This window comes from Pristiophorus japonicus, chromosome 7 (assembly GCF_044704955.1).
Source record: "Pristiophorus japonicus isolate sPriJap1 chromosome 7, sPriJap1.hap1, whole genome shotgun sequence".
NCBI classification, from domain to species: Eukaryota; Metazoa; Chordata; class Chondrichthyes; family Pristiophoridae; genus Pristiophorus; species Pristiophorus japonicus.
In genome coordinates, this window is record NC_091983.1 from 189,590,875 (window position 1) to 189,615,088 (window position 24,214).

General features: G+C 54.8%; 1 protein-coding gene across 3 annotated transcripts in view; it reads right to left on the reverse strand.

Moving 5' to 3' along the window:
* Positions 1 to 10,359, reverse strand: part of atg5 (ATG5 autophagy related 5 homolog (S. cerevisiae)) — a 296,434-nt gene extending 286,075 nt beyond the window's left edge. The window contains exon 1 of one of the 3 annotated variants that reach the window (XM_070885622.1): positions 10,236 to 10,359. The gene's annotated coding sequence lies outside the window, so the exon portion shown is untranslated. Of the gene's footprint in view, positions 1 to 10,226 lie in introns of all 3 variants that reach the window. The other 2 variants (XM_070885620.1, XM_070885619.1) reach the window with 2 other exon arrangements.
* Between the last annotated feature and the right edge of the window lie 13,855 nt (positions 10,360 to 24,214).

Genomic DNA, 24,214 nt, shown 5'->3' on the forward strand with positions numbered 1-24,214 from the left:
GGCGGGGGGGGAAAGGAGAAGGCGGGGGGGGAAAGGAGAAGGCGGGGGGGGAAAGGAGAAGGCGGGGGGGGAAAGGAGAAGGCGGGGGGGGAAAGGAGAAGGCGGGGGGGGAAAGGAGAAGGCGGGGGGGGAAAGGAGAAGGCGGGGGGGGAAAGGAGAAGGCGGGGGGGGAAAGGAGAAGGCGGGGGGGGAAAGGAGAAGGCGGGGGGGGAAAGGAGAAGGCGGGGGGGGAAAGGAGAAGGCGGGGGGGAAAGGAGAAGGCGGGGGGGGAAAGGAGAAGGCGGGGGGGGAAAGGAGAAGGCGGGGGGGGAAAGGAGAAGGCGGGGGGGGAAAGGAGAAGGCGGGGGGGGAAAGGAGAAGGCGGGGGGGGAAAGGAGAAGGCGGGGGGGGAAAGGAGAAGGCGGGGGGGGAAAGGAGAAGGCGGGGGGGGAAAGGAGAAGGCGGGGGGGGAAAGGAGAAGGCGGGGGGGGAAAGGAGAAGGCGGGGGGGGAAAGGAGAAGGCGGGGGGGGAAAGGAGAAGGCGGGGGGGGAAAGGAGAAGGCGGGGGGGGAAAGGAGAAGGCGGGGGGGGAAAGGAGAAGGCGGGGGGGGAAAGGAGAAGGCGGGGGGGGAAAGGAGAAGGCGGGGGGGGAAAGGAGAAGGCGGGGGGGGAAAGGAGAAGGCGGGGGGGGAAAGGAGAAGGCGGGGGGGGAAAGGAGAAGGCGGGGGGGGAGGGAAAGGAGAAGGCGGGGGGGGAAAGGAGAAGGCGGGGGGGGGAAAGGAGAAGGCGGGGGGGAAAGGAGAAGGCGGGGGGGGAAAGGAGAAGGCGGGGGGGGAAAGGAGAAGGCGGGGGGGGGAAAGGAGAAGGCGGGGGGGGAAAGGAGAAGGCGGGGGGGGAAAGGAGAAGGCGGGGGGGGAAAGGAGAAGGCGGGGGGGGAAAGGAGAAGGCGGGGGGGGAAAGGAGAAGGCGGGGGGGGAAAGGAGAAGGCGGGGGGGGAAAGGAGAAGGCGGGGGGGAAAGGAGAAGGCGGGGGGGGAAAGGAGAAGGCGGGGGGGGAAAGGAGAAGGCGGGGGGGGAAAGGAGAAGGCGGGGGGGGAAAGGAGAAGGCGGGGGGGGAAAGGAGAAGGCGGGGGGGGAAAGGAGAAGGCGGGGGGGAAAGGAGAAGGCGGGGGGGGAAAGGAGAAGGCGGGGGGGGAAAGGAGAAGGCGGGGGGGGAAAGGAGAAGGCGGGGGGGAAAGGAGAAGGCGGGGGGGGAAAGGAGAAGGCGGGGGGGGAAAGGAGAAGGCGGGGGGGGAAAGGAGAAGGCGGGGGGGAAAGGAGAAGGCGGGGGGGGAAAGGAGAAGGCGGGGGGGGAAAGGAGAAGGCGGGGGGGGAAAGGAGAAGGCGGGGGGGGAAAGGAGAAGGCGGGGGGGGAAAGGAGAAGGCGGGGGGGAAAGGAGAAGGCGGGGGGGGAAAGGAGAAGGCGGGGGGGGAAAGGAGAAGGCGGGGGGGGAAAGGAGAAGGCGGGGGGGGAAAGGAGAAGGCGGGGGGGGAAAGGAGAAGGCGGGGGGGGAAAGGAGAAGGCGGGGGGGGAAAGGAGAAGGCGGGGGGGGAAAGGAGAAGGCGGGGGGGAAAGGAGAAGGCGGGGGGGGAAAGGAGAAGGCGGGGGGGGAAAGGAGAAGGCGGGGGGGGAAAGGAGAAGGCGGGGGGGGAAAGGAGAAGGCGGGGGGGGAAAGGAGAAGGCGGGGGGGGAAAGGAGAAGGCGGGGGGGGAAAGGAGAAGGCGGGGGGGAAAGGAGAAGGCGGGGGGGGAAAGGAGAAGGCGGGGGGGAAAGGAGAAGGCGGGGGGGGAAAGGAGAAGGCGGGGGGGGAAAGGAGAAGGCGGGGGGGGAAAGGAGAAGGCGGGGGGGGAAAGGAGAAGGCGGGGGGGGAAAGGAGAAGGCGGGGGGGGAAAGGAGAAGGCGGGGGGGGAAAGGAGAAGGCGGGGGGGGAAAGGAGAAGGCGGGGGGGGAAAGGAGAAGGCGGGGGGGGAAAGGAGAAGGCGGGGGGGGGAAAGGAGAAGGCGGGGGGGGAAAGGAGAAGGCGGGGGGGGAAAGGAGAAGGCGGGGGGGGAAAGGAGAAGGCGGGGGGGGAAAGGAGAAGGGGCGGGGGGGGGGAAAGGAGAAGGCGGGGGGGGAAAGGAGAAGGCGGGGGGGGAAAGGAGAAGGCGGGGGGGGAAAGGAGAAGGCGGGGGGGGAAAGGAGAAGGCGGGGGGGGAAAGGAGAAGGCGGGGGGGGAAAGGAGAAGGCGGGGGGGGAAAGGAGAAGGCGGGGGGGGAAAGGAGAAGGCGGGGGGGGAAAGGAGAAGGCGGGGGGGGAAAGGAGAAGGCGGGGGGGGAAAGGAGAAGGCGGGGGGGGAAAGGAGAAGGCGGGGGGGGAAAGGAGAAGGCGGGGGGGGAAAGGAGAAGGCGGGGGGGGAAAGGAGAAGGCGGGGGGGGAAAGGAGAAGGCGGGGGGGGAAAGGAGAAGGCGGGGGGGAAAGGAGAAGGCGGGGGGGGAAAGGAGAAGGCGGGGGGGGAAAGGAGAAGGCGGGGGGGAAAGGAGAAGGCGGGGGGGGAAAGGAGAAGGCGGGGGGGGAAAGGAGAAGGCGGGGGGGGAAAGGAGAAGGCGGGGGGGGAAAGGAGAAGGCGGGGGGGAAAGGAGAAGGCGGGGGGGGAAAGGAGAAGGCGGGGGGGGAAAGGAGAAGGCGGGGGGGAAAGGAGAAGGCGGGGGGGGAAAGGAGAAGGCGGGGGGGGAAAGGAGAAGGCGGGGGGGGAAAGGAGAAGGCGGGGGGGGAAAGGAGAAGGCGGGGGGGGAAAGGAGAAGGCGGGGGGGAAAGGAGAAGGCGGGGGGGGAAAGGAGAAGGCGGGGGGGGAAAGGAGAAGGCGGGGGGGGAAAGGAGAAGGCGGGGGGGAAAGGAGAAGGCGGGGGGGGAAAGGAGAAGGCGGGGGGGGAAAGGAGAAGGCGGGGGGGGAAAGGAGAAGGCGGGGGGGAAAGGAGAAGGCGGGGGGGGAAAGGAGAAGGCGGGGGGGGAAAGGAGAAGGCGGGGGGGGAAAGGAGAAGGCGGGGGGGGAAAGGAGAAGGCGGGGGGGGAAAGGAGAAGGCGGGGGGGAAAGGAGAAGGCGGGGGGGAAAGGAGAAGGCGGGGGGGGAAAGGAGAAGGCGGGGGGGGAAAGGAGAAGGCGGGGGGGGAAAGGAGAAGGCGGGGGGGGGAAAGGAGAAGGCGGGGGGGGAAAGGAGAAGGCGGGGGGGGAAAGGAGAAGGCGGGGGGGGAAAGGAGAAGGCGGGGGGGGAAAGGAGAAGGCGGGGGGGGAAAGGAGAAGGCGGGGGGGGAAAGGAGAAGGCGGGGGGGGAAAGGAGAAGGCGGGGGGGGGAAAGGAGAAGGCGGGGGGGGAAAGGAGAAGGCGGGGGGGAAAGGAGAAGGCGGGGGGGGAAAGGAGAAGGCGGGGGGGGAAAGGAGAAGGCGGGGGGGGAAAGGAGAAGGCGGGGGGGGAAAGGAGAAGGCGGGGGGGGAAAGGAGAAGGCGGGGGGGGAAAGGAGAAGGCGGGGGGGGGAAAGGAGAAGGCGGGGGGGGAAAGGAGAAGGCGGGGGGGGAAAGGAGAAGGCGGGGGGGGAAAGGAGAAGGCGGGGGGGGAAAGGAGAAGGCGGGGGGGGAAAGGAGAAGGCGGGGGGGGAAAGGAGAAGGCGGGGGGGGAAAGGAGAAGGCGGGGGGGGAAAGGAGAAGGCGGGGGGGGAAAGGAGAAGGCGGGGGGGGAAAGGAGAAGGCGGGGGGGGAAAGGAGAAGGCGGGGGGGGGAAAGGAGAAGGCGGGGGGGGAAAGGAGAAGGCGGGGGGGGAAAGGAGAAGGCGGGGGGGGAAAGGAGAAGGCGGGGGGGGAAAGGAGAAGGCGGGGGGCGGGGGGGAAAGGAGAAGGCGGGGGGGGAAAGGAGAAGGCGGGGGGGGAAAGGAGAAGGCGGGGGGGGAAAGGAGAAGGCGGGGGGGGAAAGGAGAAGGCGGGGGGGAAAGGAGAAGGCGGGGGGGGAAAGGAGAAGGCGGGGGGGAAAGGAGAAGGCGGGGGGGGAAAGGAGAAGGCGGGGGGGGAAAGGAGAAGGCGGGGGGGAAAGGAGAAGGCGGGGGGGGAAAGGAGAAGGCGGGGGGGGAAAGGAGAAGGCGGGGGGGGAAAGGAGAAGGCGGGGGGGGAAAGGAGAAGGCGGGGGGGGAAAGGAGAAGGCGGGGGGGGAAAGGAGAAGGCGGGGGGGGAAAGGAGAAGGCGGGGGGGGAAAGGAGAAGGCGGGGGGGGAAAGGAGAAGGCGGGGGGGGGAAAGGAGAAGGCGGGGGGGGAAAGGAGAAGGCGGGGGGGGAAAGGAGAAGGCGGGGGGGGAAAGGAGAAGGCGGGGGGGGAAAGGAGAAGGCGGGGGGGGAAAGGAGAAGGCGGGGGGGGAAAGGAGAAGGCGGGGGGGGGAAAGGAGAAGGCGGGGGGGGAAAGGAGAAGGCGGGGGGGGAAAGGAGAAGGCGGGGGGGGGAAAGGAGAAGGCGGGGGGGGAAAGGAGAAGGCGGGGGGGGAAAGGAGAAGGCGGGGGGGGAAAGGAGAAGGCGGGGGGGGAAAGGAGAAGGCGGGGGGGAAAGGAGAAGGCGGGGGGGGAAAGGAGAAGGCGGGGGGGGAAAGGAGAAGGCGGGGGGGAAAGGAGAAGGCGGGGGGGGAAAGGAGAAGGCGGGGGGGGAAAGGAGAAGGCGGGGGGGAAAGGAGAAGGCGGGGGGGGGAAAGGAGAAGGCGGGGGGGAAAGGAGAAGGCGGGGGGGGAAAGGAGAAGGCGGGGGGGGAAAGGAGAAGGCGGGGGGGGAAAGGAGAAGGCGGGGGGGGAAAGGAGAAGGCGGGGGGGGAAAGGAGAAGGCGGGGGGGGAAAGGAGAAGGCGGGGGGGAAAGGAGAAGGCGGGGGGGAAAGGAGAAGGCGGGGGGGGAAAGGAGAAGGCGGGGGGGGAAAGGAGAAGGCGGGGGGGGAAAGGAGAAGGCGGGGGGGGAAAGGAGAAGGCGGGGGGGGAAAGGAGAAGGCGGGGGGGGAAAGGAGAAGGCGGGGGGGGAAAGGAGAAGGCGGGGGGGGAAAGGAGAAGGCGGGGGGGGAAAGGAGAAGGCGGGGGGGGAAAGGAGAAGGCGGGGGGGGAAAGGAGAAGGCGGGGGGGGAAAGGAGAAGGCGGGGGGGGAAAGGAGAAGGCGGGGGGGGAAAGGAGAAGGCGGGGGGGGAAAGGAGAAGGCGGGGGGGGAAAGGAGAAGGCGGGGGGGGAAAGGAGAAGGCGGGGGGGGAAAGGAGAAGGCGGGGGGGGAAAGGAGAAGGCGGGGGGGGAAAGGAGAAGGCGGGGGGGGAAAGGAGAAGGCGGGGGGGGAAAGGAGAAGGCGGGGGGGGAAAGGAGAAGGCGGGGGGGGAAAGGAGAAGGCGGGGGGGGAAAGGAGAAGGCGGGGGGGGGAAAGGAGAAGGCGGGGGGGGAAAGGAGAAGGCGGGGGGGGAAAGGAGAAGGCGGGGGGGGGAAAGGAGAAGGCGGGGGGGGAAAGGAGAAGGCGGGGGGGGAAAGGAGAAGGCGGGGGGGGGAAAGGAGAAGGCGGGGGGGGAAAGGAGAAGGCGGGGGGGGGAAAGGAGAAGGCGGGGGGGGAAAGGAGAAGGCGGGGGGGGAAAGGAGAAGGCGGGGGGGGAAAGGAGAAGGCGGGGGGGGAAAGGAGAAGGCGGGGGGGGAAAGGAGAAGGCGGGGGGGGAAAGGAGAAGGCGGGGGGGGAAAGGAGAAGGCGGGGGGGGAAAGGAGAAGGCGGGGGGGGAAAGGAGAAGGCGGGGGGGGAAAGGAGAAGGCGGGGGGGGAAAGGAGAAGGCGGGGGGGGAAAGGAGAAGGCGGGGGGGGAAAGGAGAAGGCGGGGGGGGAAAGGAGAAGGCGGGGGGGGAAAGGAGAAGGCGGGGGGGGAAAGGAGAAGGCGGGGGGGGAAAGGAGAAGGCGGGGGGGGAAAGGAGAAGGCGGGGGGGGAAAGGAGAAGGCGGGGGGGGAAAGGAGAAGGCGGGGGGGGAAAGGAGAAGGCGGGGGGGGAAAGGAGAAGGCGGGGGGGGAAAGGAGAAGGCGGGGGGGGAAAGGAGAAGGCGGGGGGGGAAAGGAGAAGGCGGGGGGGGAAAGGAGAAGGCGGGGGGGGAAAGGAGAAGGCGGGGGGGGAAAGGAGAAGGCGGGGGGGGAAAGGAGAAGGCGGGGGGGGAAAGGAGAAGGCGGGGGGGGAAAGGAGAAGGCGGGGGGGGAAAGGAGAAGGCGGGGGGGGAAAGGAGAAGGCGGGGGGGGAAAGGAGAAGGCGGGGGGGGAAAGGAGAAGGCGGGGGGGGAAAGGAGAAGGCGGGGGGGGAAAGGAGAAGGCGGGGGGGGAAAGGAGAAGGCGGGGGGGGAAAGGAGAAGGCGGGGGGGGAAAGGAGAAGGCGGGGGGGGAAAGGAGAAGGCGGGGGGGGAAAGGAGAAGGCGGGGGGGAAAGGAGAAGGCGGGGGGGGAAAGGAGAAGGCGGGGGGGGAAAGGAGAAGGCGGGGGGGGAAAGGAGAAGGCGGGGGGGGGAAAGGAGAAGGCGGGGGGGGGAAAGGAGAAGGCGGGGGGGGGAAAGGAGAAGGCGGGGGGGGAAAGGAGAAGGCGGGGGGGGAAAGGAGAAGGCGGGGGGGGAAAGGAGAAGGCGGGGGGGGAAAGGAGAAGGCGGGGGGGGAAAGGAGAAGGCGGGGGGGGAAAGGAGAAGGCGGGGGGGGAAAGGAGAAGGCGGGGGGGGAAAGGAGAAGGCGGGGGGGGAAAGGAGAAGGCGGGGGGGGGAAAGGAGAAGGCGGGGGGGGGAAAGGAGAAGGCGGGGGGGGGAAAGGAGAAGGCGGGGGGGGAAAGGAGAAGGCGGGGGGGGAAAGGAGAAGGCGGGGGGGGAAAGGAGAAGGCGGGGGGGGAAAGGAGAAGGCGGGGGGGGGAAAGGGAGAAGGAGAAGGGGGGCGGGAAGGGGAAGGAGAAGGGGGGGCGGGAAGGGGAAGGAGAAGGGGGGGCGGGAAGGGGAAGGAGAAGGGGGGAGGGGGAGCGGGAGTCGGGTCGGTGTCAGTTCCGGTCCGGGGGCGGGAGGGGGAGCGGGAGTCGAGTCGAGTCGGGTCAGGAGGAAGCAGAAGCTAGGCGTGGGAGGAGCCTTATGCACGCAGCCCCAGTGAGGCCATTGGGCCAGGGCTAGGGGCTGGGCCCCCCCCCACACAGTTTTGGGCGCCTGGAGCTACTGCACATGCGCGCCCACTGTAGCGCGCATGTGCAGAAGTCCCGGCACTGTTTTCAGCGCAGGGACCTAGCTCCGCCCCCTACAGCTCGTGCTGTGCAGCGCACGGCCCAAGAGGATCAGCAGGGAGCCGGAGAATCTGGAAGTTTTTTTTAGGCGCACTTTGTGGCGCGAAAAACGGGCGTCCAGGTCGGGGCTGCGCCGTTCTAGGCACGGCCCGAAACTTGGGCCCTTCGAGTCCAAAGTCAGCCATCATCATCATAAGCAGTCCCTCAAAATCGAGGAAGACTTGCTTCCACTCAAAGTGAGTTCTCAGGTGACTGAACAGTCCAATATGGGAATTACAGTCTCTGTCACAGGTGGGACAGACAGTCGTTGAAGGAAAGGGCGGGGGGGGTCTGGTTTGCCGTACGCTCCTTCCGCTGCCTGCCCTTGTTTTCTGCATGCTCTCAGCGATGAGACTCAAGGTGCTCAACGCCCTCCCGGATGCTCTTCCACCACTTAGGGCGGTCTTTGTTCAGGGACTCCCAGGTGTCGGTGGGGATGCTGTTTGAGAATAGGTGGAGATCGTTTCGGCCACAAGACCTCTAATCATTCACTTTACCAGATAAAACCAGATTTATCAAGGAGGTTTTGAGGGTGTCCTCGAAACGTTTCCTCGCCCACCTGGGGCTCACTTGCCATGTAGAAGTTCCGAGTAGAGCGTTTGCTTTGGGAGTCTTGTGTCAGACATGCGGACAATGAGACCTGCAGGTCGAGTGTGGTTAGTGCTTCGATGCTGGGGATGTTGGCCTGACCGAGAACACTGACGTTGGTGCGTCTATCCTCCCAGGGGATTTGCAGGATCTTGCGGAGACAGCCTTGGTGGTAATTCTCCAGTGATTTGAGGTGTCTACTGTATATGGTCCACATCTCTGAGCCATACAGGAGGGCGGGTATCACTACAGCCCTGTGGACCATAAGCTTGGTGCCAGATTTGAGGTCCTGATCTTCGAACACTCTCTTCCTCAGGCGACCAAAGGCTGCGCTGGCGCACTGGAGGCAGTGTTGGACCTCGTCGTCGATGTCTGCCCTTGCTAATAGTAGGCTCCCGAGATATGAAAAGTGGTCCACGTTGTCCAAGGCTGCACCGTGGATTTTGACGACCGGGGGGCAGTGCTGTGTGGCGGGGTCAGGTTGGTAGTCAGCCATTCTTTCACTGAGACATAAACTCAGCATGACATTTAAGGAGAATCTCTGCATTTGCACTTCTGACCTTTCCTCTCTCACCGGCTTCCCCCAGAACAGCTGCAATCTTAACTCCATCTAATTCGACCAGAAGAGGCAAGGGCCCAGAGGCAGCACGGCCAGCCCACACTGCGATATGTGTGTGCACTAGGTTCATGCAGCAGAGCTGGTCTACAGTTGTCTTGGTTAATCCTTGCCACTGGACCAATACTTAGCTCTGTCAAGCCCGTGTGGTGGCTGGTGTGCAACAGCCACCACACGATAAAAAAATCCACGCACAGGCATCTTCCACCCTTCAAGATGTAGTTCGGGTTCTGAAATATTAGGTCCTTCATTGAAACATCTGTGAACTCATCCCCTTTTTGGCGTGGAAGCAAGTCAGCCTCGATACGAGGGACCCACCTATCTTATCGAAACGTATAAGATTATAGGGGGGGCTTGACAAGGTGGATGCAGAGAAGTTGTTTCCACTGATAGGCGAGACTAGAACTAGGGGGCATAATCTTAGAAAAAGTGGAGGAATTTAAAACTGAGGAGGAATGTATTTTCTGAGGATTGTAAACCTGTGGAATTCGCTGCCTCAGAGAGCTGTGGAAGCTGGGTCATTGAATAAATTTAAGACAAATAAATTTAAGCATCAACAACGAGATCCAACACTGCCTCCAGTGCACCCTTCGACCGCCTGAGGAAAAGAGGGTTTGAAGACCAGGCCCTCAAAACTGCCACCAAGCTCATGGTCTGCAAGGGCTGTAGTGTATGGCTCAGAGACATGGACCATGTACAGTAGACACTTCAAGTTGCTGGAGAAATATCACCAACGATGTCTCCGCAAGATCCTACAAATCCCCGGGAGGACAAGCGCACCAACATTAGCGTCCTTGTCCAGGCCATCATCCCCAGTATTGAAGCACTGACCACACTTGATCAGCTCTGCTGGGCAGACCACATCCCAGACACGAGACACCCAAAGCAAGCGCTCTACTCGGAGCTCCTTCACGGCAAACGAGCCAAAGGTGGGCAGTGGAAACGTTACAAGGACACCCTCAAAGCTTCCCTGATGAAGTGCAACATCCTCACTGACACCTGGGAGTCCCTGGCCAAAGACCGTCCTAAGTGGAGGAAGAGCATCCGAGAGAGCGCTGAGAACTTTGAGTCTCGTCGCCGAGAACATGCAGAAAACAAGCACAGGCAGTGGAAGGAGCGTGAAGCAAATCAGTTCCAGCCACCCCTTCCCTCAACAACTATCTGTCCCACCTGAGAGTGTCTGTAGTTCCCGTATTGAACTGTACAATCACCAAAGAACTCACTTCAGGAGTGGAAGCAAGTCTTCCTCGATTCCGAGGGACTGCCTATGATGATGATGATGACAGAAATAGGCAGTTTCTTAACCGATAAGGGAATAAGGGGTTTATGGGGAGGAAGCAGGGAAGTGGACCAGAGTGCATGATCTTATTGACTGGCGAAGCAGGGTGAGAAGCCGTATGGCCTACTCCTCCTATTTCTTATGATGATGATCGAATTAACAGTGCCCCACTGCCGTGCGCAGACCCCGCCCGCTCCGCCTCGCGCACAGGCCCCGCCCCCTCCGCTCCAGCCCCGCCCTCCGCCGCGCGCCCGGGCCCCTTCCCGGGCTGGCTCGCCCCGCGCTGTCAGTCAGCCAATTCTTTCCGTTGAGCAGCAGCAGCAAAGGGGCGGGAGGCCGCCGCTACCGCGGCCTCGCCATTAAACCCGACAGCCTTACAGACAACACACGCCGACCGGCCCGGGACCGCGACTGTTCATTTTAGCTCAGCGTCCCCGAGCAGTGGCTGTTACCTCCCGCACCTGACGTAATTATTCGCCTCCGACTCCTGAGCCTCAGGGCCGCCGGCTCCGAGTCCCCCACTTCTTCACAAACTCAAACTGAACGCGACGGAACTGGCGCATGTGGCGCGTCAACCGCCGCACGTGACACCGACTCGGACCTTCCTCCCGTGAGCGCCCGCGCCACCATGGGGGCGGGGGGAACAGCGCCACCTGCTGCACGGAGGACCAAACCCCCTCCTTCACAATAACGGGCATGCAGTACATACCAAGGATCCATTCACTCACTTTCACTCATTTACAAACTGAACTATCGCTTTTAATGAGAGAAAATACATTGAAATCTATGTTTATAGTCATACGATGACCACTTTGCGGAACACCTCCGTTCAGTCCGTAAGCGTGATCCTGAGCTTCCGGTCACCTCTCACTTTAATTTTATGCCCCACTCCCACTCTGACCTCTCCGTCCTCAGCCTCTTGCACTGTTCCAACGCAATTCAACATAAGCTCGAGGAACTGCGCCTCATCTTTCGATAAGGCACTTCACAGCCTACCAGACTCAACATCGACTTCCAACAATTTCAGGCCATAACCTCTGCTCCTGTTTTTTCACATGGCAACTGTTGATGATTCTGCCATTCCCATTTACACCTCTTCTAGATTAATCTTTTGATTCTTTACTTGTCCCATTTCCATCATTTGCTTTGTACAATCATACCTTTTGTCATTTAATCATTCATAGAATCATGGAAATTTACAACACGGAAGGAGGCCATTTCAGCCCATTGTGTTCACGCCGGACGACAAACGGATCTCCAGCCAAATCTCACTTTCCAGCTTTTGGTCTGTAGCCCTGCAGTTACAGCACTTCAAGTGCACATCCAAGCACCCCTTACATGTTGTGAGGGTTTCTTCCTCCACCAACCTTTCAGGAAATGAGTTCCAGGCCCCCATCACCCTCTGGGTGAAGAAATTTCCCCTCTTATCTCCTCTAAACCTCTTACCAATTACCTTAAATCGATGTCCCTGGTTGTCGACCCCTCTGCCAAGGGAAATATGCCCTTCCTATCCACTCTATTTAGGACCCTCATAATTTTATACACCTCAATAAGGTCAGCCCTCAGCCTCCCCTGTTTCAAGGAAAACAAACACAGTCTATTCAAACTTTCTTCATAGCTAAACTTTTCTTCATAGCTAAAATTTTCCAGACCAGACAACATCCTCGTAAATCTCCTCTGTACCTTCTCCAGTGCATCTTTCCTGTAATGTGATCAGAACTGCACACAGTACTCCAACTAGCCTGACCAGTGTTTTTTTTAGAGTTGAAGCATAACCTCCCTGCTCTTGTATTCTAAGCCTTGACTAATAAAGGCAAGTATCCCGTATGCCTTCTGAACCACCTTATCTACCTGGCCTGCTACCTTCAGGGATCTGTGGACATGCACTCCAAGGTCCCTTTGTTCCTCTGCACTTCTCCGTGTCCTATCATTTAATGTGTATGCCCTTGCCTTGTTAGCCCACCCCACATGCATTATTTCACACTTCTGCAGATTGAATTCCATTTGCCACTATTCTGCCGACCTGACCAGTTCATTGATATCCACCTGCAGTCTGCAGCTTTCTTCTTCATTATCAACCACACAGCCTATTTTTGTATCATCTGCAAACTTCTTTACCACAATATTGTGTTCCTAACACAGATGAGACTGCACACAGAGAGGTAACAGTGATCTCAGTCTTTAAGAAGACACTCCAGAGTGAGGAATAGGCCTTCGGGGCTGGCTTATATACAGTGCTCCCAAGGGATGCTGGGATCCCTTAGGACTTCAGGGGATGAGCTCCCTGGTGGCGGAACATGGGAGTGTATGCTTTACAGATACACAACATCACTCCCCACCAAAGTCAAAGTGAAAACTATTTACAAGATGAGACGGTCAGGAGCCTTTCTTTCCCTGGTGGACCGTCTCGGTACAAATTTCTGTTTTGATGTGTTGGCTGTGCCCTCGCTGGGCTGGCGTGTTGTTGGCCCTGCAGGGCTGCTGGGTGAGCCTGGCCTTGCTGGGCTGTTGGGCGTGATGGGTTCAATTTCCTGGTCCGGGGTGGTGTCGTTGATCCTTTGGGTGTGTGTGGTGGGCTTGAAAAAAGTGGTGTCTGCTGTGGGTTGTTCAGGGCAGTCTGTGAACCGCAGCCTTGTTTGGTCCAGGTGCTTTCTGCAAATTTGTCCATTGTCTAGTTTGACTACAAACACCCTATTCCCTTCTTTAGCTATCACCGTGCCTGCGATCCACTTGGGACCATGTCCATAGTTTAGCACATACACAGGGTCATTCAGATCAATTTCCCGTGACACAGTGGCGCGACCATCGTTTACATTTTGTTGCTGCTGCCTGCTCTCTACCTGATCATGCAGATTGGGCTGAACCAGCGAGAGTCTGGTTTTAAGTGTCCTTTTCATGAGTAGCTCAGCCGGGGGCACCCCTGTGAGCGAGTGGGTAGCTGAGCAGTACTCGGGATAGGCGGGTTTGGAGTAAGCCTTCTGTGACTCGTTTAAGGCTCTGTTTGATTGTTTGTACTGCCTGCTCTGCCTGCCCATTGGAGGCTGGTTTAAACGGGGCCGAGGTGACATGTTTGATCCCATTGCGGGTCATGAATTCTTTAAATTCGGCACTGGTGAAACATGGCCCGTTGTCACTGACCAGTATGTCAGGCAGGCTGTGGGTAGCAAACATGGCCCTCAGGCTTTCAATGGTGGCGGTGGCGGTGCTTCCTGACATTATTTCACATTCAATCCATTTTGAAAAAGCATCCACCACCACCAGGAACATTTTACCGAGACACGGGCCCGCATAGTCGACATGGATCCTCGACCATGGTCTGCAGGGCCAGGACCACAAACTTAGTGGTGCCTCTTTGGGCGTGTTGCTCAACTGAGCACACATGCTGCATTGCCGTAAACAGGACTCTTAAGTCAGAATCGATACCGGGCTACCACACGTGGGATCTGGCTATCGCTTTCATGATTACTATACCCAGGTGTGTGCTGTAGAGATCCGAGATGAACGTCTCCCTGCCCTTTTTTGGTAGCAATACGCGGTTACCCCACAACAGGCAGTCTGACTGAATGGACAGCTTGATTAGCTCTTGCATTTCAACGGGGATGCTGGCCCAAGGATCTTGGCTGGTCCAAGTCCTAATCTGGCGGGCCGTGACAGGTGATTTATCATTTTCAAACGCTTCCATGACCATCAATAGGTCTGCGGGCCGCGCCACCATCAACAAGTTTGCAGGCTGTGCCATTTCCACTCCCGTGGTGGGCAATGGTAGCCGACTGAGAGCATCCGCACAGTTCTCTGTGCCTGGCCTGTGGCGGATGGTATAGTTATATGCTGATAGCGCGAGTGCCCACCTTTGTATGCGGGCTGAGGCATGAGTATTCATCCCCTTGTTTTCAGCGAACAGGGATATGAGGGGCTTGTGATCGGTTTCCAGCTCAAATTTGAGGCCAAACAGGTAGTGATGCATTTTCTTTACCCCGAACACACGTGCTAATGCCTCTTTCTCAATCATGCTGTAGGCCCTCTCGGCCTTAGACAAGCTCCTGGAGGCAGAGGCGACAGGTTGCAACTTCCCCACAACGCTGGCTTGTTGTAATACACACCCAACTCCGTACAACGACGCATCACATGCTAGCACAAGTCTTTTACACGGGTTATACAATACAAGCAGCTTGTTGGAGCATAAAATGTTTCTGGCTTTTTCAAAAGCAATTACTTGTTTTTTTTCCCCATACCCAGTTCTCACCTTTATGCAATAACACATGTAGGGGCGCGAGGAGGGTGCTTAACCCTGGTAGGAAGTTACCAAAATAGTTGAGGAGTCTCAGGAATGACCGCAGCTCTGTGACATTCTGTGGCCTGGGTGCGTTCCTGATAGCCTCTGTCTTGGCGTCTGTGGACCGAATGCCGTCCACCGCGATCTTTCTCCCCAAAATTCCACTTCGCTTGCCATGAAGATGCATTTTGACCTCTTCAGCCGCGGCCCTATGCGATCCAGTCGCTGGAGGACCTCCTCCAGGTTTTGTAGGTGCTCGACGGTGTCCCGACCCGTGACCAATATGTCGTCCTGAAAAACCACCTTGCGTGGTACCGACTTGAGTAGGCTCTCCATATTTCTCTGGAAGATCGCTGCAGCCGACCGAATTCCAAACGGGCATCTGTTGTAGATGAACAATCCCTTGTGCGTGTTGATGCAGGTGAGGCCCTTCGAAGACTCCTCCAGCTCCTGCGTCATGTAGGCCGAAGTCAGGTCGAGCTTGATGAACGTCTTGCCTCCTGCCAGTATCGCAAATAAGTCATCTGCCTTAGGTAGTGGATATTGGTCCTGTAGCAAGAAACGATTAATAGTTACTTTATAATTGCCGCAAATCCTGACCGTGCCATCACTTTTGAGTACTGGAACAATCGGGCTGGCCCACTCGCTGAATTCCACTGGGGAGATGATGCCCTCGCATTGCAGCCTGTCCAGCTCGATTTCCACTCTCTCCCTCATCATGTGAGGTACCGCTCGCGCCTTGTGGTGAATGGGTCGTGCCTCTGGGACCAAGTGGATCCGCACCTTCGCCGCGGAAAAGTTTCCAATGCCTGGCTCAAAAAGGAAAGGAGATTTGTTAAGAACCTGGGTACATGAGGCCTCATCAACATGTGATAGCGCTCGGATGTCATCCCAGTTCCAGCGGATTTTGCCCAGCCAGCTCCTTCCAAGCAGTGTGGGGCCATTGCCCGGGACAATCCAGAGTGGCAGTTCGTACACTGTGCCCTCGTAGGTGACCTTGTCCATGGCGCTGCCCAGGACAGTGATGAGCTCTTTGATGTACGTTCTCAGTTTCGTGTGGATGGGGCTCAGGCCTGGCCTGAGTGCTTTGTTGCACCACAGTCTCTCAAACATCTTTTTACTCATGATGGATTGGCTAGCGCCAGTGTCCAGTTCCATGGCTACGGGTAAGCCATTCAATTTTACATGTAGCATTATAGGTGGACATTTCGTCGAAAATGTGTGCACCCCGTGTACTTCAGCATCTGCCTCCTCTCTCTGAGGCTTGAAATTGCTTTGATCCACCATGGACCGATCTTCCTCTGCCACATGGTCGTCTGCAAGCATGTTGGAGGTGCCTCAAATGTTCCACACCTCTTGCAAACATACCCTTTGAAGCGGCATAAATAGGCTGAATGGAAGCCTCCACAACGCCAACAAGGTGTGAATTTCCTTGTATTCATCCTTTGTTGCGGACTCTGAGTCATCTGGGTCACCTGAGGCCTGCTGGCAGTTGCAGACTCGTGGATTCTGCCCTGTACATTTCTGCTCGCAAACACAGTTCTAGTTAATTTATGAACATTGCTAGTACTTGTGTGCTGAGAGATTTGTTTGCTGTTATCACTGGTGGACATAAACGCATGTGCTATCGCAATAGCCTTAAGGGTCAGTGTCTCTACAGTCAAAAGATTTCGTAAGATGGTCTCGTGGCCAATGCCCAGTACAAAAAAGTCTCTGAGCATTTGTTCCAGGTAGCCATCAAACTCACATTGTCCTGCAAGTCGCCTTAGCTCAGCGACATAGCTCGCCACTTCCTGACCTTCAGATCGCTGGCACGTATAGAACCGATACCTCGCCATTAGCACGCTCTCCCTCGGGTTAAGATGCTCGCGAACCAGTGTACACAGCTCCTCATATGACTTATCTATGGATTTCACCGGAGCCAGAAGATTCTTCGTGAGGCTGTAGGTCGGTGCCCCGCAGACCGTGAGGAGGACCGCTCTCCTTTTTGCAGCGCTTCCTTCTCCGTCCAGCTTGTTAGCTACAAAGTGCTGGTCTAGCCGTTCGAGATAGGCTTCCCAGTCCTCACCCTCCGAGAACTTCTCCAGAATGCCCATAGTTTGCTGCATCTTTGCGTTGGATTCCTATAATTGTCGCCAGTTATTGTGTTCCTCACACAGATGAGACGGCCTTAGGGGCCGGCTTATACAGTGCTCCCAAGGGATGCTGGGATCCCTTGGGACTTCAGGGGATGCACTCCCTGGTGGCGGAACATGGGAGTGCATGCTTTACAGATACACAACACTTTGTATTGTCAGCAAACTTGGTTACGTTACACTCGGTCCCTTCTTCCAAGTCGTTAATATAGATTGTAAATAGTTGGAGTCCCAGCACTGCTCCCTGCGGCACCCCATTAATTACTGATTGCCAACCCGAGGTTGAACCATTTATCCTGACTCTCTGTTTTCTGTTCGTTAGCCAATCCTCTATCCATGGTAATATATTATCCCCAATCCCGTGAACTATTATCTTGTGCAGTAACCTTTTATGTGGCACCTTGTCAAATGCCTTCTGGAAATCCAAATACACCACATAGAGACATAGAAAATTGGTGCAGGAGTAGGCCATTCGGCCCTTCGAACCTGCACTACCATTCAATAAGATCATGGCTGATCATTCCCACAGTACCCCTTTCCTGCTTTCTCTCCATACCCCTTGATCCCTTTAGCCCTAAGTGCCATATCTAACTCCCTCTTGAATATATCCAATGAACTGGCATCAACAACTCTCTGCGTTAGGGAATTCCACAGATTAACAACTCTGAGTGAAGAAGTTTCTCCTCATCTCAGTCCTAAATGGCCTACCCCTTATCCTAAGATTGTGTCCCCTGGTTCTGGACTTCCCCATCATTGGGAACATTCTTCCCGCATCTAACCTGTCCAGTCCCATCAGAATCTTGTAAGTTTCTGTGAGATCCCCTCTTATCCTTCTAAACTCCAGTGTAAAAGGGCCCAGTTGATCCAGCCTCTTCTCATATGTCAGTCCCGCCATCCCGGGAATCAGTCTGGTGAACCTTCGCTGCACTCCCTCAATAGCAAGAACGTCCTTCCTCCGATTCGGAGACCAAAACTGAACACAATATTCCAGGTGAGGCCTCACCAAGGCCCTGTACAACTGCAGTAAGCCCTCCCTGCTCCTATACTCAAATCCCCTAGCTATGAAGGCCAACATACCATTTGCCTTCTTCACCGCCTGTTGTACCTGCATGCCAACTTTCAATGACTGATGAACCATGACACCCAGGTCTCGTTGCACCTCCCCCTTTCCTAATCTGCCGCCATTCAGATAATATTCTGCCTTCATGTTTTTGCCCCCAAAGTGGATAACCTCGCATTTATTCACATTATACTGCATCTGCCATGCATTTGCCCACTTACCTAACCTGTCCAAGTCACCCTGCAGCCTTTTAGCGTCCTTCTCACAGCTCACACCGCCACCCAGTTTAGTGTCATCCACTGGTTCCCCTTGATCCACCCTGTTCGTTACATCCTCAAAGAATTCCAGCAAATTTGTCAAACATGACTTCCCCTTCATAAATCCATGCTGACTCTGCCTGACCGAATTATGCTTTTCCAAATGTCCTGCTACTGCTTCTTTAATAATGGACTCCAACATTTTCCCAACCACAGATGTTCGGCTAACTGGCCTATAGTTTCCTGCTTTTTGTCTGCCTCCTTTTTTAAATAGGGGCGTTATATTTGCAGTTTTCCAATTTGCTGGCATCTCCCCAGAATCCAGGGAATTTTGATCAATTACAATCAGTGCATTCATCCACTCTCCCTACTGTTACTTCGCTTAAGACCCTAGGATGCAAGCCATCAGGTCCAGGAGATTTATCTGCCTTTAGTCCCATTATCTTACTGAGTACCACCTCCCTAATGATTATGATTGTGTTAAGTTCCTCCCCCCTATAGCCCCTTCACTATCCACTGTTGGGATATTGTTTGTGTCCTCTACTGTGAAGAGTGATACAAAATATTTGTTCATAGTTTCTGCCATCTCCATGTTCCCCATTACTAATTCCCCCGGTCTCGTCCTCTAAGGGACCAACATTTACTTTAGCCTCTCTTTTCCTTTTTATAAACCTATAGAAACTTTTGCTGTCTGTTTTTATATTTTATGCTAGTTTACTTTCATAGTCAATCTTCCCTTTTTTAATAATTTGTTTAGTCATTCATTGCTGGCTTTTAAAAGCTTCCCAATCTTCTGTCCTCCTGCTAGTTTTGGCCACTTTGTTTGCCCTTGTTTTTAATTGGATACATAGGATTATACGGCACATAAACAGGCCATTCAGCCTACCCAGTCCATGCCGGCGTTTGTGCTCCACTCGAGCCTCTTCCCGTCTTTCCTCATCTAAATCTATCAGCATAACCTCTATTCTCTTTTCCCTCATAGGCTTGTTTAGACTCCCCTTAAATGCATCTATACTATTTGCTTCAACCACCCCCTGTGGTAGCAAGTTCCACATTTTCACCACTCTCTGGGTAATGAATTTTTTTCTGAATTCCCTATTGGATTTCTTGGTGACTATCTTATATTGATGGGCTCTAGTTATGGTCTTCCCCACAATTGGGAACATTTTCTCTGTATCCACTCTATCAAAACTGTAATATCTTCAAGAGAGCTCAAAGCACACAACCTGTAAGATGGCTGCAGGTTTCGGAAATCTACTGACTTTATTAAACAGCACTAGCTGCAGTAACACAGTAACACAGTGTGGAGTTACAGACATTATACTTCTCCCTCCTTAATGAATGTTATTATAACAAACAATCATCATATTTAACTTGCATGGTTATACATAACAAAGGATATGAACTTATTTTGCCATATTTACAAATCAAGCTTAACCACTTGTTTTCTGTTTCGAAGAGGATACCTTCGCTCTCGAACAGAATCTTCCAAACATGGGGTCGAATTTAAACTCATTCGAGGCTGATCCTGAGGGAAGTTTTCCTCCAAGGGATGCCCTTGATTTCCATTTGAACTCTCTCTAACTTCAGACTGTTTGTTTTCCTGACTCAGACTCAGACTTAAATTCTGACTTTCTCTTGGATTTGTTTCCAGTACATTGGTTTTAGGATATGCTACTGGTGTATCAAAACTATCTGATGAGTCAGAAATAATTGAATCATTCTCACTCTCAACTACTTCCATGTCTGTGGGTAAAATATGATCAATATGAACAAACCTAACCTGTCTATTATCAAACATCTTGACCAAATATGTGCGAGGACCACATATCTTCACCACTCTTCCTGGTAAACCACTTTACCCATTTATGGTGATGGTTCTTCACTCTCACCTTCTGATTTAATTTCACACTTCTCTCTTTTACTCTACCTCTATCATGATTCTCTTTCTGTCTTAATTGTGTCTCTTCTACGGACTGTGCCAAGTCTGATTTTGACAACGAGAATCTGGTTTGTGGCTGTCGTTTGAAAAACAACTCTGCTGGTGTTCTACCAGTAGTTGTGTGAGGAGTATTACGATATGTTATTAGAAAATTAGCCAATTTGTGATCCAATGACAACTGTCATTTCTTTGGATTTGGATCCAACATTTTTTGGTGAGGGCACGTTTTACAATTTGTACATTGTGCTCTGCTGCACCATTCGAAGCAGGGTGGTACGCTGGAACCTTGGTATGTTTCACACCATTTTTGCTCGTGAACTGTGTAAATTTGTCTGAACGAAATTGTGGTCCATTATCCGAAACAATTTCTTCTGGGAGGCCAAATGAAGAAAATAATCTTCGCAAAATGTCCAATGTTTTACTTGTTGTTATTTTCCACATTGGAAACACCTCGACCCACTTCGAATGGTTATAAATCACAATGAACAATTGTTGTCCTTCTAGCTCAGCAAAATCAATATGTAGCCTTTGCCACACCTTGGGAGGCCATTTCTGTTACGCTCATAATAAAGGATGAAATTGAGTACTGTAAGCAATGAGTAAGTGTGACCTTAGCTCCTTTAATTCAACTCCAGAGTGCAGGTACCGCATGGGTGGCCTGCTTATATACAGAGCTCCCAGGGGATGCTGGGATCCCTTGGGACTCCAACAGGTAGGCCCTCTGGTGGTGGTGTGATACAAGTTGCCAAGGGTTAAAAACATAACATCACTCCCCCATAAAGTCAAAAGTACACTTATTTGCAGGGTGAGACGATCTGGAGCTTTTCACTCCCTTGTCGATCGTCTCGGTACAAATGCAGGTGTAGGTGAGTTGGTTGGTTTTTCACTGGGCTGCTGGGCAGCCGGCCTTGCCGGGCTGCTGGGGATGGTGAGTTCGGCTTCATAGTCAACCATGATGTTGGTTGTCACTTGTGTGTGTGTTAGGGGGTCAAAGTTGGTGGTGCTCTCTTCGGGTTGCTCGTAGCTGTTGGTGAACCAGAATTTGTTTTGGTCCAAATGCTTTCTGCACATTAGTCCATTGGCCAATTTGACCTGAAACACCCTACTCCCTTCTTTGGCTATGACCGTGCCAGCGAGCCATTTGGGACCATGTCCATAATTGAATACAAACACAGAATCATTGACCTCAATATCGCGTGACAAATTTACACGATTATGGTACATGCTTTGTTAATGCCGCTTGCCCTCCACGTGATCATGGATATCAGGGTGGACAAGAGAGAGCCTTGTTTAGAGCGCCCTTTTCATGAGCAGCTCAGCTGGGGAAACGCCGGTGAGCGAGTGGGGTCTGGTGCGGTAGCTGAGCAGAACTCGGGACAGTTGGGTCTGCAGGGAGCCTTCCGACGCGTTTTTCAAGCTTTGCTTGATGGTCTGTGCCTGGCCGTTGGATGCGGGCTTGAACAGGGTAGATGTGACATGCTTGATCCCATTGCAGGTCATGAATTCCTTGAATTCAGCACTGGTGAAACATGGCCCATTGTCGCTGACTAGGACATCAGGCAGGCCGTGTGTGGCAAACATGGCTCGTAGGCTTTCGATGGTGGCGGTGGACATGCTTACAGACATTATTACACATTCAATCCATTTTGAATAAGCATCCACAACAACCAAGAACATTTTGCCTAGAACTGGGCCTGCATAGTCCACGTGGATCCTAGATCATGGATTGGTGGGCCACGAACACAAACTTAGCGGTGCCGCTCTGGGCGCATTGCTCAGTTGAGAGCAAGTGTTGCATTTGCGCACGCATGACTCTAAATCTGAGTCGATGCCAGGCCACCACACATGGGATCTGGCTATGGCTTTCATCATTAAAATGCCTGGGTGGATGCTGTGTAGGTCACGTATGAACGTTTCTCTGCCTTTCTTGGGCAAGACCATGCGATTACCCCACAATAGACAGGCTGCCTGTAAGGACATTTCGTCTTTGCGCCTGTGGAACGGCTTAATCTCTTCCTGCATCCCCGCTGGGATGCTGGACCAGCTTCCATGGAGGACACAGTTTTTTAACCAGTGACAGTAAAGGCTCCTGGCTGGTCCAGGTCCTAATCTGGCGGGCCGTAACGGGTGACTTCGTTTTCGAATGCATCCATCACCATGAGCAAGTCTGCAGGCTGTGCCATTGGTGGCCAATGGTAGCCGACTGAGAGCATCAGCGCAGTTCTCTGTGCCCAGTCTGTGGCGGCTTACATAGTTGTATGCCGACAGCATGAGCGCTCATCTTTGGATGTGGGCAGAGGCATTGGTGTTAATCCCTTTGCTCTCTGAGAATAGCGATATGAGTGGCTTATGGTCAGTTTCAAGCTCAAACTTGAGACCAAACAAATACTGGTGCATTTTTTTCACCCCATAAACGCACGCCAGAGCTTCTTTATCAATCAGCCTTGGGCAAACTCCTGGAAGCATAAGCGACCGGTTGCAAAATCCCCGAATCGTTAGCCTGCTGTAACACACACCCAACCTCGTATGACAACGCATTGCAAGCTAGCACGAATCGTTTACAAGGGTTATACAGAACAAGCAGTTTGTTTGAACATAACAGATTTCTGACATTCTCAAAGGCAGCCTCTTGTGAATTCCCCCATACCCAGTTATCTCCCTTGTGCAGTAGCACATATAGGTGTTCGAGCAAGGTGCTTAACCCGGGTAGGAAATTACCGAAATAGTTGAGGAGTCCCAGGAACAACCGAAGCTCCATCACGTTCTGTGGTCTCGGCGAGTTCTTGATGGCCTCCATCTTGGCGTCGGTGGGTCTGAGGCCGTCTGCTGCGATTCTTCTTCCCAAAAACTCGACCTCTGGTGCCAGGAAAACACACTTTGAATGTTTCAACCTGAGTCCCATGCCATCTAGAACAAGAACATAAGAATTAGGAACAGAAGTAGGCCATCTGGCCCCTCGAGCCTGCTCCGCCACTCAACAAGATCATGGCTGATCTGGCTGCGGACTCAGCTCCACTTACCCGCCCACTCCCCGTAACCCTTAATTCCCTTATTGGTTAAAAATCAATCTATCTATGATTTGAATACATTCAATGAGCTAGCCCCAACTGCTTCCCTGGGCAGAGAATTCCACAGATTCACAACCCTCTGGGAGAAGAAATTCCTTCTCAACTCGGTTTTAAATTGGCTCCTCCGTATTTTGAGGCTGTGCCCCCTAGTTCTAGTCTCCCCGACCAGTGGAAACAACCTCTCTGCCTCTATCTTGTCTATCCCTTTCATTATTTTAAATGTTTCTTGAAGATCACCCCTCATCCTTCTGAACTCCAACGAGTAAAGACCCAGTCTACTCAATCTATCATCATAAGGTAACCCCCTCATCTCTGGAATCAGCCTAGTGAATCGTCTCTGTACCCCCTCCAAAGCTAGTATATCCTTCCTTAATTAAGGTGACCAAAACTGCACGCAGTACTCCAGGTGCGGCCTCACCAATACCCTGTACAGTTGCAGCAGGACCTCCCTGCTTTTGTACTCCATCCCTCTCGCAATGAAGGCCTACATTCCATTCGCCTTCCTGATTACCTGCTGCACCTGCAAACTAACTTTTTGGGATTCATGCACAAGGACCCCCAGATCCCTCTGCACTGCAGCTTGTTGTAATTTCTCCCCATTCAAATAATATTCCCTTTTACTGTTTTTTTTTCCAAGGTGGATGACCTCACATTTTCCGACATTGTATTCCATCTGCCAAACCTCAGCCCATTCGCTTAGCATATCTAAATCTCTTTGCAGCCTCTCTGTGTTCTCTACACAACCCGCTTTCCCACTAATCTTTGTGTCATCTGCAAATTTTGTTACGCTACACTCTGTCCCCTCTTCCAGGTCATCTATGTATATTGTAAACAGTTGTGGTCCCAGCATCGATCCCTGTGGCACACTACTAACCACCGATTTCCAACCCGAAAAGGAGTCATTTATCCCGACTCTCTGCTTTCTGTTCGCCAGCCAATTCTCGATCCATGCTAATACATTTCCTCTGACTCCACCTACCTTTATCCTCTGCAGTAACCTTTTGTGTGGCACCTTTTCGAATGCCTTTTGGAAATCTAAATACACCACATCCATCGGTACACCTCTATCTACCATGCTCGTTATATCCTCAAAGAATTCCAGTAAATTAGTTAAACATGATTTCCCCTTCATGAATCCATGTTGCGTCTGCTTGATTGCACTATTCCTATCTAAATGTCCCGTTATTTCTTCCTCAATGATAGCTTCAAGCATTTTCCCCACTACAGATGTTAAACTAACCAGCCTATAGTTACCTGTCTTTTGTCTGCCCCCTTTTTAAACAAAGGCATTACATTAGCTGCTTTCCAATCCGATGGTACCTCCCCAGAGTCCAGAGAATTTTGGTAGATTATAACGAATGCATCTGCTATAACTTCCGCCATCTCTTTTAATACCTTGGGATGCATTTCATCAGGACCAGGGGACTTGTCTACCTTGAGATCCATTAGCCTGTCCAGCACTACCCCCCTCGTGATAGTGATTGTCTGAAGGTCCTCCCTTCCCACATTCCCGTGACCAGCAATTTTTGGCATGGTTTTTGTGTCCTCCACTGTGAAGACCAAAGCAAAATAATTATTTAAGGTCTCAGCCATTTCCACATTTCCTATTATTAAATCCCCCGTCTCATCTTCTAAGGGACCAACATTTACTTTAGTCACTCTTTTCCGTTTTATATTTCGTTAAAAGCTTTTACTATCTGTTTTT